The 12487-nt window shown below is 41.6% G+C and overlaps 1 protein-coding gene across 14 annotated transcripts in view; it reads right to left on the minus strand.

Moving 5' to 3' along the window:
* The window catches only part of LOC131509943 (uncharacterized), a 320351-nt gene that overhangs the window by 157785 nt on the left and 150079 nt on the right, over nucleotides 1-12487 (minus strand). For 2 of the 14 annotated variants that reach the window (XR_009260805.1, XR_009260804.1), the window contains exon 3: nucleotides 3454-4615. The exons of 8 other annotated variants lie outside the window; for them this stretch is intronic. The gene's annotated coding sequence lies outside the window, so the exon portion shown is untranslated. Of the gene's footprint in view, nucleotides 1-1667; nucleotides 4616-12487 lie in introns of those variants that run through there. 4 more of the 14 variants (XR_009260809.1, XR_009260806.1, XR_009260810.1 and 1 more) reach the window with 3 other exon arrangements.

Genomic DNA, 12487 nt, shown 5'->3' on the forward strand with positions numbered 1-12487 from the left:
AAACATATCTATTCATAATTGTTTTTTCCTATTATTGACTCAAAACAGAATGGGTTTTTGACATTTTGAAATTAGTGTTACTTAGCCACACCAAATGAAGAGTCAATTATTGCCAGATCTTTCTATTTTATAGATTGAATTCTGCATTTCTGTACCCTTCCATTGAATCATGCATTTTGCATTAATATAAAGACAAAGTAAAACTTGGGTTTGGAACTGAAATTTAAAAGTTGACAGTTCCCCTCAAGTTGTGGCAATTTGTGTTTTCATTTAAAATTCATTAATAGAGGGATGCCTGGCTGGCTCAGTCGCTAGAACATGTGACTCTTGATCTCGGGGTTGTGAGTTCAAGACCCACACTGGGTGTAGAACTTACTTTAAAAAAGAAAAAGTACTTGGGGCACCTGGGTGGCTCAGTTGGTTGAGCGTCTGACTCTTGATTTCGGCCTAGGTCATGATGCCTGGGTCATGGGATTGAGCCCTGTGTTGGACTCTGCTGAGTGTGGAACCTGCTTAAGATTCTCTCTCTCTCTCTCTCTCTCTCTCTCTCTCTCTCTTTCTCTCTCTCTCTCTCACTCTCTCTTCCTCTGCCTTTCTCCCTGACTTGCACATACTCTCTTTCTAAATCAAACTAGAATAGGGGCGCCTGGGTGGTTTAGTTGGTTAAGCATCCAACTTCAGCTCAGGTCATGATCTCAGGGTTCATGGGTTCAAGCCCTGTGTCGGGCTCTGTGCTGACAGCTCAGAGCCTGGAGCCTGCTTCAGATTCTGTGTCTCCCTCTCTCTCTGCCCCTCCCCTGCTGGTGCTCTGTCTCTCTCTCTCTCTCTCTCAAAAATAAAAATAAACATAAAACCATTTTTTCATAAACAAAATGGAATAAAACAAAAAATAAAATTTTAAAAAGTACTTGATTCTTACAATAATTATGTAGTAAATGAAAATACATTTAAAAAATAAAATACATCAGGGGAGACTGGGTGGCTCAGTCCACTGAGTGTCTGACTCTTGGTTTTGGCTCAGGTCATGTTCTCAAGGTTTTGTGAGTTCGAGCCCCATGTCCAGCTCTGTGCTGACAGCATGGAGCCTGCTTGGGATTCTGCCTCCCTTTCTCTCTGCCCCTCCCCCTCTTGCACTGTCTCCATCTCAAAAACAAACTTAAACGAATACGTTAATAGAGAAATGAAAATAAATTGTACTTTCAACCCCTCACCAGTGCCAGCCTTGACAGAAGGCCAGCAGAGTGGGTATTTTATCATTATCTCCATTGGCAGAAGAGAAATCTGAGGCTTGGAGAGATCAGGAAACATGGCCCACGGTCCCAGCCATAAAAGAGCAGAGTGGGAATGTGAATTCAAATGTTTTGGACTCTAGGGTAGAGTTCTCAACCTCAGCACTTTTGACATTTTGGGCTGGATAGTCCTTTGTTGTGGGGGCTGTCTTGGGCATCGTAGGATTGAGCACTATCCTTAGTGCTTATTAGGTGCCACTGGCACTCCCCTCCACACCCCACCCTCCCACCCCTGCCAACTGCTGCCAAGTTGTAACAACCAACAATGTGTCCGGATTTTGCCATATTTGCCCTGGGGGTGGGATGCAAAATCGCCTCTGGTTTGGAACTACTGCTCTAAAGCTCCTGTCTTAAGCGCTATGCTTTTCTGCCTGCCTTTCAATTTAGGTCAAGATCACCCTTTGCGGAATGGGCCCCCAGGAAACTTGTTCCAGTCTATGCACATCTGGGCCTTGGCCAATGTATAGTTTCTCCCTCATTCTACGTAGGAAGGAAATGCCTGCCACCCACAATCTGGGGTGGTTTGGGATATGTACCCAAAGCTAAAATTAATAGAAAAAATAATGAATTGCCCTGCTCTCATTACCAGAAATCTGAGCCAGAACTGGATCCGTGTGCGCTGGGATGAGATTGTTAGAAGGGGAGGGAAGTGGGAAGGCTTATTCAAGCTCAGAGTACTCACTATTTCACTTAGAATTAATTTGAGGAAGAAATAGAATAAGAACAGCAAAGTCATCAAAGATGATGGCTTTTCCTTTATGGCCCTTGGCATCAGAACAAAGAGCCTATTTTTGTGGTTTTTTTGGATATCCAGAATAAAGGGAATAAAAATGTTTAGGTAATGTTTGGATGGTTTGGGGACCGTGCATACATTAGTGATAGGTCAATTAATATCTGAACAGTTCAAAGAGGCAATTATTTTAATTTATAAATCACTTCAGAGGTAGGGAACTGCCATCCCTTCATGTGGTTTTTACAAATAAGAGTGCTCATTGTTACGTGTGTTTGTGTGCGAGTGCGTTTCTACCCATGTCATTCTATCTGGCCTGAATTTTCCGACCAGATCGCATACCTCGGTGATTATGTATTTGTCTCTAGAGCACTGCCAGATACATAAAGCATTGTATCTGCAATTTGACCCCTGGCTGAGACCACCCTATTTTTCGAGTTTTCACTATGCTGGAAGGTACCACCATGCACGGTGTTCCTTCCAGAAACGGACTTCTTACATTACACTCTAAATGGCAGAGTCTGGGAGCTAAGACTCCCCAGAGGGTTATAATGCCTCTTGGTAATCACTCAAAAAGGGGAGAGAGCCCGAGTGATTTCTGGGCACAGGGGGTTTATTAGACACTTTAACAGTCGGTGAAAAGTCCTCCAGTGGCAACTTACAGCTTTCCTTTAAAACCATGTCATAAGCATCCCTTTATTTTATTTTATTTTTTATTTTATTTTATTTTATTTTATTTTATCTCATTTTCTTTCCTTTTCTTTTCTTTTCTTTTATCTTATTTCATCTTCTTTTATCTTATTTTGTTTGGCTGGGTTCAGTTTGTTTGGTTTTATTTATTTTGTTAAATATTTTATTTTGAAGTAATCTCCACACCCAATGTGGGGCTCGAACCCACAACCCTGTGTTCAAGAGTCACATTCTCCTCTGACTAGGCCAGCCAGGTGCCCCTATCTTATTTATTTTTAATTACTGGGTAACAACAAAGTACCATGCAGTATGCAAGACAAAAACAATCCGGTGGTGAAGGCAAACTAGGAAGCTGGAAGTTATAGTATAGTGTGATTAGTGCAATCATTGAAGAAGTATAAGTGACGAAGCAAGACTGAAGAAAATATGTTGGTTGGGGAAGCTTCCAGAAGGGAGTGAGCTCTGCTTCCGAGTTGAAAGGTGAATAGGTGTTAGTTTGGTGAGATTTCAATTAAGACTCATAAAGATCCAGGCAATCATAAATTCACTGATAGCCTTCGCCATTACATATGCCCCTTCCCTTTTCATTGAAGTTTCTTCTATTGCAAATAAATACAAAGGCCATTATATAATCTCTATTTATGCCCTTGGCGTCATTAATTAAAACATCACAAGTATTACTGAGCATCTGCTTCATGCCTGGCACTATTCTAGATGCTAAGGTACCACCTGCAGACCACAGACCATTCCTACTTTCAGGGAGTTTCATTTTAGTGATGGAGACAGACGGCAGCGGAAATCAAAGCAGAGGTATTCACACAGACTCGATGTTACAAAGACGAGAAATGACAGGGTCATGTGAAAGGCTGTGCCCTGGGACAGAGGAAGAGGTCTCTGAGAAGGTGACATTTTCAGCTGAAACTGGAACCAATGGGAGCCATCCCTGAGATCGGTGGAGAAGGTAGTCCAGCCCAGGGAATGGCACAGGCCTTGGGGCGGGATGATCATGACCTCGTGGGGAAGCCGAGATCAGCGAAGGCACATCATGGAAGACCTTGTGGGCCATGCTAAGATGTCTGGATACCATTCAGCTTGGATCTTGCAGTCAGTCCTTCTTAGGATTGGACAATATTAAATGCATTCCACTGGCTGGAATGAGTGATCTTTCTTTGCACTGTGGCACATCCCAATATTCAGCGATGAAACGTTTTGTTAGATTTCCACTTTCTACCTTGACGTGATATACCTTTTGGCGCAATGCACTTCACGGGGAGAGAACAGACCAGGTGGCCTGAGTAACAGCCTTTAATTAGAGCCATGCCCATTTGGGCCCAAAGACCAGGCTGCTGGGCGCTGACCAATTGTTCAGGCCTTTTCTTGAAGGAAGAGCAAAACGATTCTCCTCCACGGTAATCCCAGCTCTCCACAGGGGCAACGTGTCCAGTCCGAGTGGGATTTCTATCTGTGCTGGCCTGCTGCCTCATCAATAATTAATTCCCTTCCTTAATCACAGGAAATGTTTGGGAAACTGAAGTGAGAAGGAGAGGGTCATCAGCAGGGATGTGTGTGTTCCAAGGGCTCCCTTGTGCATTTGCTGGTTCCCCTCCTGCCTCAGCCCGGAACGACGCCAAGAGTGCACATTTACAAGCAAGTGCACATGGGTGCCCACCTCAGGTCCGCTCCCTGCTGGTTGTATGGCCTCAGTTCCCCGAGTCTGTCAAATGGAGCTAACGATTGGCTCACGTGGCTGTGATGACAGAAACCTCAGGAAACTCTCCTACTCTGTAGATTTTCTCACGTTTACACAGCAGCTTTACTTCTCTGGATTCTACTTTTTTAGCAGACTCTCAGGCTTTAAAGCCTGCAAACCAAGCATTCATATTTCCTCTGTGGCCATTGTCTTCAACTGGAAATGAGAACAGAAAATTATTAACTTGGCTTCATTTTATCATCACCAAAGAGTGGCAGTTAATCAAGGTGCTGCTTATAAAGAAAACCTTGAGATCCTCTTTCTGATGAAAGCCTTACCTACAGGCCACTGTTTGTTATTGAAATCGTTATCAGTGCCTTGTAAAAGTCAGAAATAGAAAACAAGATGAGGGCTGGAGCAGGAGAAGCTTGAGAGGGAGAATTCTTAGGGAAGTGAACTTATATCTGGCTCACCTGTAACAAGTTACATCCTATTGTTAGGAAAACATCATGGTATTACAAAACGTTTACGGATGTACCGTTAAACATTTTTCCTTTGGTGTTCTAATGGCATTATCTCATTGCATTCAAACAAAGAATGTTTGCTATTATGGCAGGTGAGTTAATAGCGTTTTAATAGCGTTCTGCTTGGAACAGCATTTATTTTGAAACTTTTCAAATGGTTATTTTGAGAGGGGAGGGTACCCTTCAGAATCATACACCCCATCTCTTCCTTCTGAAGTTATGTTTTGCAGCAGTTCATCTCAGTACGCAGAGGCAGTGGCAGGCCATGTGACGTTGAAAGAAATCTAGATAGGGACTTGCTTTGTGATGAACTGCTAACACTTCACACGGGTGGAAGTGTAGTGGCAGAGGTGACATCTTAGGTTCTGGAATTAGAAAAGCTAAGGTTCAAGTCCAGCTCCATCTCTTACCGCTGTGTGACCGCATGGCAGATTATACTTTATGTCAGCCTCAGTTTACCTGCCTGTAAAATGGAGGTAACACAGTAGTGTTTACCATAAAAGTTGTAATTAGATTTAAATATCATAAGCCTTATAACAACACTTAAAATGGTACCTGCTACATAGTAAGAGCTCACAAAAAAAATCATTATTGTCAACATCAATTAACTGTGTTACTTTCAGCAGGTGCTTTACCGCCCAGGCTTTCAATTCCTTACTTCCAAATTAGGAGATTTGGACTAGAATCAATGTTTCTCCCAGTTAATCATTCTTACACAGCCCTCAACATTTTTGCTGTTTAAGGGGGGAAAATATCCCTGCAGTACAGCCCTGGAAAGAATAAAGCCAAATGCGCAGATATTCAGTATATCTGTATAAATCTACAAATTTAAAATAAATCTGTCATTTAATGTAGATGTGTTACTCCAACGTGTTATTGTGAAGATCCTGTCACTTGAGGTTCGACCCATTCACAGGTATGTCTGGACGCCATAGCTATGCCAAATGGATTACCAATACCTTGCATGCCTTGGACTTGTCCAGAGCTATAATAGTTATCTTTTTGTTTCAAATATACATTAATATAGACACATGTGAAACCAGTAGGTACAGTGTAGCAGCTGAGAGCAGACCCTGGAGCCAGATAGCCTGGGTTCAAATCCCAGCTCTGCCACTTGCTGGCTTTGTGTTGATGGGCAAGCCATTTAACGTACCTGTGCCTCAGTTTCCTCATCCGTAAAATCAAGATAATGTGAATCCATTTAAGCATGTTACTGTGAGTTATTACACGTACAGCGCTTAGAACAATGCCTGCCCTACCAGCATCTCATCAGTGAGCTGTGCCTACCAACATGTGCGAATACATCACACTTCAACAAGCACTGTCTAGGATCATCTCTATGTTCCTTTTTGGCTCTGAGGCCTTTAAGGAGTTGAGAAGGAGATCTGGCTCCTAATACTCTATTCTTGAAGTAGACACTTAATATCGGTGGCTCAGATTTTTCCCCTCTACAACTATTTCCTTACCACCTCTCTCTAGGTACTCCCTGCATGTGGCAAGGTCGAGAATGGATAATGAGTCTGTGTGTAAACAGCTTTGACTCCCCCCAAAACTTGACAGTAGAAGATCCTATTATTAATTGGCCGCCTATGACTCTTTAGCCTGAGCAGAGGATCGATGTGAGAACCAAATGTTGATTGGTGAGTCTCTACTGCCTAAGCAAAACCACAGGGGAAAAGAAAACCATTTCTCTAGCTACAGCTTTCCTGCCAGCAGCATTGAAGAAAATGAGACATAACGTGAATTCCATATGTCCAAATATATTACTATTCCATTCGGTCATAAAAAATAAGTCTCTCCGGCTTACCATATCTGAAACCCAAATTGTTTGTATTTCAGACTCAAATCCTTCCTCTAAATCTTCACACACCTGCATCACGTTGACATGCGAAGTAAGCATGATTCATTGAAAAGTGTGAGATTTCTATCCAAAAAGAAGCTGCATGAGGATAAGGGAGTCTATGTGCCCAGAGATAGGAAATAAAATATACAGATGGTGGTAGTGTGGCAAATAGATCGTAGCTTCATATGTATTGGCAGAAATTCAAAGGGACAAATCAAGTGCTTGAACTACTCAAGTAGAATTACTTTGTGTTTAGTTATTATGTCTCCGATGAGAAAGTTTTTGTAAATCACAATGAACTGGTAATTATGCTCTTAGATACACTACAGCACATTTTAATAGACCACAGAGCCCCTGTACCTTTCTGCTTGAATGTGGTCATGTTTCATGTTGGGTAATAGACAAGTTCTTGTGTCAAGCTATACACATGTGGACAGACCTAAACAAGGGCGGCAACAAGTGTTGGTACTGAGTGAAGCCAAGGGCAGGGGAAATTGTTGAACCCAACATTGGTTTTGTTTGGTTTGAAAAGAGATCATCCAAAGTCAAGAGAACATGTATGGTTTGGTTTGCTTTCACTTCATCTGTCACCCTTCATCTGTTCACTTCACCTGTTACTTGGAAGGAACAGTAATTCCCTCATCAGAGATGATCGAATTCTCCAGAATCCATTTGTAGGTTTTCGAGAGTGAATTTACCATGGCTGTGATTATACTCTACCCATTCCTACTAAGATTTGATAACGTTTTTGAGCTAGGAAGATTATAATGAGTATTATATGTTCTAAATTAAAACTCATTCAATAAATTTGGCATCATATTGGGTTATAGCTAGTATTTAGGGTGTGTAATATCCTCCCCCAGTAACTTTTTTTGTAAACCCAATCCATTTTATACACCTAGGTCAGATTATTAATTAGGATGAGATTATCTTTGTCTCACTGCACCATTTTTCCACCAATGTCCTTTCAGAGATTATTTTTAAGTTTTTTTATTTATTTTGAGAGAGAGAGAGAGAGAGAGAGAGAGAGAGAGCATGAGTGGGGGAGGGACAGAAAGAGAGAATCCCAAACACTGTCAGCACAGAGCCCGACACAGGGCTCAACCTCACGAACTAAAAGAACATGATCTGAGCTGAAACCTAGAGTTCTTGTAGTTCGTGAGTTCGAGCCCTGTGTCGGGCTCTGTGCTTCCTTGCTTTTCTCACCCTGCAAGGTCGTGAAGGGTTCTCTACAGGCATTGGGTTCCTGATGAGTTCTGGTTCTTCAGAGCTGCCCACACCACCCTTCTAATAAAATTCCTATTTTGCTTATATTAGGCAAAGCCTATTTCTGGCTCTTGCACCTAAGCAAGCCCATCTAGTATAAGATACTAAACAAAATGTCACATATATACACATATATGTGATACATATTACTAAATATATAATATTTATCTTATTTATTGAGAATTTACCACCCTTGGCTCTATTCTACTCCTATTAACATGTAATAACCCATTTATGCTTACAACTTTATTAAGATACTCTTCCCTGCCCGCCCCCCACCATTTTTCAATGTGCTTATCTCTTTCCAACATTCCTTATAATTTTCTTACTAGGTTTATTGTTTTCGTGTCTTTCCCCCACTGGAACGTAAGCTCAGTGATATTTCTCAAGTGCCCAGGACAGTCTCTGACACATGGCAGGGGCTCAATAAATATGTGTTTAATTAATTGACTAGTTAATTGATGAGCTACATGATATTATTTGGTTTACTACAAATATTCCTGTAAATCCACAACCTTCTTCTACCTACCTTGCAGGACCTGCTTAGGTAAAATGTTTGCTCTCCTTTCTAAAGCTTTTTAAGTATGGGCTAGATTTTCACATCTGTGCTCTTGCCCAGCAACAGGGGACTAGATCAAATGACCTCCTGAGAGCTGTCTGGCCCTTGACATTCTAATTCAATTCCACTTAAATGTCCTAAAAGTAATTTGTAGAGAAATTCTTTTCCTCCTCCTCTCCCCAATTGGCGTGCACATTTATCTAATTATTTCCTTGGTAGATTGACCTAGCTTTGAAGGAGTACCGTGTCAGCTCTCATGCATTTTCCCTAAGCACTCACTTTATAAAACTAAGAGACTAAAGACTCAGCTCTCTAGGGAATTAAATTGCATTCAAATAAGATTAAGGATTTTTGAGTCACAAAAGCAAGGACAATCAGAGGCTAACTAAGAAGAGGCAATTGTTCAGCAAACTAATCCAGACATGTAATTCACAAAGGGACTCTCACAATTGGTCAGGGGGGAAAAAATTGCCTGTGAAGGAATGGGCGGGCTGGACAGAGTGAGGGGAGCCTTCTTCCTTCCAGAGTTTAAAACCCTGTCCCTCGCTGCTTAGAGGGTGACTATGTTTATTTTCTAAATTTAGTCGATTGTGGCCCAATACCCTTCCACTGAACTGGATTAGTTTAGAGCCTGAGAGAGAGCCTTGGATTCGATCTTGAGAGCCGGGTAGTTTCTCTAAAGAAGCAACAGATTGGTGAAGTGGTGTTGGAGTGAAGTGAAATCTATTGATGTTGATCTAAGAAGGTTCATTTGTCACCCCTCTTAACCTCTTGTAGGCCATGGACTTCTTCTCAGAATAATGTTTTTAAATGTGTAAAAGAAAGAGCATAAAATTTCAAGGCAAAGTAATTATATTGAATTCCATTTATCCATTTTTCCCCAAGACAGATCAGTAGTATAGATTTTTGTGAATACATTAAATATCAAGGCCTAGCAGTAGGTCTGAAAATTTATGTCATTTTAAAGCGGTGATCAGGTTTTTGGGTGTTTTTTTATGTTTATTTTTGAGAGAGAGAGAGAGGAGAGAGAGAGAGAGAGAGAGAGAGAGAGAGAGCACGTGTGCAAGTGTGGGAGAGGCAGAGAGTCCAAAGGGGACAGAGGATCCAAAGCAGTCTCTGTGCTGTCTGCACAGAGCCTGACTTGGGAATCAAACTCATGAACCACGAGATCATGACCTGGGCTGAAGTCGGATGCTTAACCGACTAGGCCCCCCACCCAGGCATCCCTAAAGCGGTGACAAGTTTAAATGATAGTTTGAACTATTGCAACCTCTGTACTGTGAAGTGAAAACATCTACAATTTATGTACAGTACTGTGGTGTGTTGCCTATATTTATAATCAAATAAAATGCTAAATTTCAGTTAGATGTTAATAAAAAATAACGGTATCATCTTATGCAGGCTGCAGCTTCTAGACCAGGATGAGAACTTGGGCAAGGACACTGACCAGGCCGTGCAGCCTCCCCACTAAACACTACACCCGACTTCACCATAGAGATGTGGTTGCTGACATGTGTTTAAACTACTACTCCACTAAGAAAATGTTCCCATTGACCAGGGCCCACAGTGAGAAAGCTTGAAAAATTGGAAAAAAATATCAGTGCCTTGTGCTTAATGGAATGGCCTCTCTAGGCTGGTGAGCAAAGAGTCCGAGGTTGCCATTATAGAGTAAGAAGACCTCTGACAGGAGGGCGACCAACTTGTCCTGGTTTGCCCAGGACCATCCCAGTTTTTAAATGAAAAGCTCCCAGGGGCGCCTGGGTGGCGCAGTCGGTTAGGCGTCCGACTTCAGCCAGGTCACGATCTCGCGGTCTGTGAGTTCGAGCCCCGCGTCAGGCTCTGGGCTGATGGCTTGGAGCCTGGAGCCTGTTTCTGATTCTGTGTCTCCCTCTCTCTCTGCCCCTCCCCCGTTCATGCTCTGTCTCTCTCTGTCCCAAAAATAAATAAAAAATGTTGAAAAAAAAAAAAATTAAAAAAAAAAAAAAAAGAAAAAAAAAAAAAAGAAAAGCTCCCTGTTCGTGGAACCCCTCAGTCCCCGGTAAACCTGGATGGTTGATGGGTGCTCTGGAGTCAGAAACCACAGGGTGATCTGGGCCCAGTCTGTCTCCCCGAGTCTCAGCATCTAAGTCTCCAAATGGGAATAAAAATGCCCTTCTCACAAGGTTGGACTAAGGGTTAACTGTGATTCTGTATATTAAAGGCCTAGGACAGTGTCTGTCACATTGTAAGCACTGAAGACACAGTGACTATCACCATCATCACTGCTGTTATTATAACATTAACTCCCTTCCTTCTATCTTCTGCCATCCTCCAGGAAGAGCCATGCCTTTTTCTCAAGCACTCAAGGAAAATGATTTTTTAAACTTTCATAAACTACATATAAAAAATTCACAAATCAGAAGAAAAATTCTTTAGCCTCTCTAAGTTGTACACAGTCTTCTAGGCTCCTCTTGAAGTTTTCATGAAGAATTTGCTAACGTCACATGCATGATGAAATAATGTATTAGGCTGAACCCGATGAAACTGACAGTTTTGTAGATCAAAAACCGTTGAATGCTTGATAATGTCATAGAGTTCAATGTGAGTGTATACTGAGTACAGGGCATGGCATATGAGAGGCTGTCGTTTTATAAATAAATGTCATCCTTTCTTCCTTAATGATTCCGATATTAAAAGCCCTCTCCTTGGGGTGCCTGGGTTGCTCAGTCAGTTAAGCATCCAACTCTTGATTTGGGCTCAGGTCATGATCTCAAGGTTCATGAGTTTGAGCCCCGCGTCGGGGTCTGTACTGACAGCTTGGAGCCTGCTTGGGATTCTCTCTCTCTGCCCCCCCACCTCACCTGTGCTCTCTCTCTCTCAAAATAAATATATAAACATTTAAAAAAATTTTAATAAAAGACATCTCCTTAATTCATTCTTCTGTTATCATCCCAGGTTTCCTATTAGATTTCAGACTTCATGTCTTTATATCCTTTACCATCAAGATAATGTGTTAAACACTCAAGGAAAATGATTTTTTAAACTTTCATAAACTGCATGTAAAAAAATTCACAAATCAGAAGAAAAATTCTTTAGTTTTGGAACTGGATATTTGCTCCAGATACACTTGCCATTATGTATACCTCTTTTCTTGGCAAAGACTAATGTATTACCTTGTATTATTCTTTACCTTATATCTTGGGCCTAATCTTGACCATGTGATATTCCCCCCTATCTTTCACAATACCTAGCGTTACAAAGAAACACGTTAATTATGGACAGTTGATAAGGGAACTTTAAATGTCATAGAAACTAACTAAGAAATTTACATCACTAAGGTTTGGGGCTCAATGGAACATCATTAAAGAGAAAGCCCCCGACTAAATCTCTGGGGTAGAGCTGTCCAGTGTGGTAACCAGAGCCTCATGTGTTCATTGAGCACCTGAAATATGGTTAGGCCAGATTTAGATATGTTGCCAATATACAATACACCCTGGATTTCCAAGACATAGTACTAAATAAAGGATGTGAAATGTATTATTAATAAGTTCACAGTGTTTGTATGTTGAAAAGATAATTTGGACATATTGAGTTAAATCAAAATGGTAAGATTAATCTCACCTGTTCCTTTTGATTTCTTTAAAAAAATTAATGCTTATTTATGTTTGAGAGAGAGAGAGAGAGAGAGAGAGAGAGAGAGCACAAATGGGGGAGGGGCAGAGAGAGAGGGAGACACAGAATCGGAAGCAGACTCCAGCCTCCGAGCTGTCAGCGCAGAGCCCAACCCAGGGCTTGAACTCACGACCTGTGAGATCACAACCTGAGCTGAAGTCAGAAGCTTAACTGGCTGAGCCACCCAGGTGCCCCCCTCTTGATTTCTTTTAATGTGGCTACTAAAATATTTAAAAATTCATGTG

The sequence above is a fragment of the Neofelis nebulosa genome, chromosome 4 (assembly GCF_028018385.1).
Source record: "Neofelis nebulosa isolate mNeoNeb1 chromosome 4, mNeoNeb1.pri, whole genome shotgun sequence".
In the NCBI taxonomy this organism is placed as follows: Eukaryota; Metazoa; Chordata; class Mammalia; order Carnivora; family Felidae; genus Neofelis; species Neofelis nebulosa.